The 1,683-nt window shown below is 48.0% G+C and overlaps 1 long non-coding RNA gene across 1 annotated transcript; it reads left to right on the top strand.

The window, feature by feature from the left end:
• The first annotated feature begins 243 nt into the window (after positions 1-243).
• On the top strand, positions 244-853 carry LOC125728540 (uncharacterized). Its single transcript, XR_007389171.1, has 3 exons — positions 244-407; positions 497-601; positions 684-853. It is a non-coding gene; the product is annotated as an uncharacterized LOC125728540 (long non-coding RNA).
• Positions 854-1,683: the final 830 nt, after the last annotated feature.

The raw sequence follows: 1,683 nt of genomic DNA, 5'->3' as shown, positions 1-1,683 counted from the left end.
ATAGGGGGTGCAAAAGCGCATTTTAAAAACTGGCAATAACTCGAACGGCGGTAAAGACGGGTCGCTAGCGCCACCCCGTGTCCACAGCATGTGGCCCCCACAGCGGGGAAGGGGCGGTTCAGCCCCCCCCCCCCCCCCCCCCCCCCCCCCCAAAAAAAAAAGTTGCCCCTATATTAAGGACGACGCTGTCGACCAAAAATACAGAAGAACTTGAAACGTTATCGACGATCAGCTCACGACACCAAAGATGGAAATGACAAACTGGAGGTATGTTAAATTTCTTTCGCCATACTTTAAAATTGTTTGAATTGTCGCTATTGTGAAAACATTTGCGATTACTTTTGACCAAGAATTTTCCACGGTGTCAAGCCCGAGTAAGCCCCGTGAAGCAGAGGATTGGAATAGCGGTAAGTTAATATCAATGATAAGCACATCAATGGATTTACTGTTTTAAAAAATTGTGGAAAGACTGAAAGTTTTATGTTCACTGTCGCAGATAAGGACGCCGACCTGTTAAGCACGCCGACGGTTATTTTCAGAGATAATCGTGAAGGGACTGTCCACAGACAACATAAGCGGAAAAGAACGGATAGTTTTAACGGTACGTGGAACAATACCCGCATCGTGGATTTTTCTGTATGAAATGCTTAAAGACTGATTTTTGTCCTTCTCTTCCCCCCAAGACACTGCCGATGATGAATTGTTGATCGCTGCGGCTGAAAAAATTGAAGCGGGTCTAGCGACGGCAGAAACTTCAACCGACGGCGCTCAGAGCGAACCTGAAGAACAGTTGGAATCTACGCCGCCGGGTACTCCTACTACAGGGGTTGTGACGCCGGACCAAGGGTTCCCAGCAAGCGGTGATCCAGAGACCACATCCCGGGCCTTATCGGGGCCCCTGCAGAGGACGCAAGATTGGGATATTGACCAATTAACACCTTGGCAGTGGCCGGTTGCGAGCTCCCTGGACGGCGCTGTATCCCGGGCCGAGAGGCTGAAGGGGCTCAAGGTAGCTTTTTTCCTTTTTCAGGATCAAATGTGTGATTTTTTGGCGGATTTGTCTGATCAGATATAAAGAATAAGCACAGACATGGCAGAAAACTGGCGGCATTGGAGTTTTGACGGGGGTAGAAGCATGCATATAAATGATGACGACGATGGTGAAACGCCGCTGAACCCCGATCTGCTTCGGCTGATTGATGAACTGAATGACGGACCACCGGCTGAAATTAACCCCTACATGCTCGCCTTAATAAATGATTTAAATGAGAATGGTGCTCATGAAGCTGTTGAGGATATGGACTATGTTAATATGGGTGACGCTATAGACGATGTAGACGGGTGGCTACCAAATGCTCATGTGTCTATGAATGTGGAAATGGCTGACGACCACGCGGCTGACAGCGGACCGGACAACGACGTGCAAATGCTTGACGCTGATGACGGATCGGCCATGTACGCTGAACAGCATCAGATGATTGCTGAACTGAATGGTGAGCAACCGGGTGAATTTGACCCCATTTTACAAAACTTCTTAAATGATTTAAATGATGATGAAGATGGAGCGGCGGGGGACCCTGAAATTATGGACGTTGATAATGTGGAACAACAACATGGTGGGGGTGCAGCTGATGGTGATGTTAATGTAATACGTAGACCACAGTTTAACAACACTGAAATAAG

Source organism: Brienomyrus brachyistius, unplaced genomic scaffold (assembly GCF_023856365.1).
Source record: "Brienomyrus brachyistius isolate T26 unplaced genomic scaffold, BBRACH_0.4 scaffold301, whole genome shotgun sequence".
In the NCBI taxonomy this organism is placed as follows: domain Eukaryota; kingdom Metazoa; phylum Chordata; class Actinopteri; order Osteoglossiformes; family Mormyridae; genus Brienomyrus; species Brienomyrus brachyistius.
This window is presented reverse-complemented; position numbering and strand designations above follow the sequence as displayed.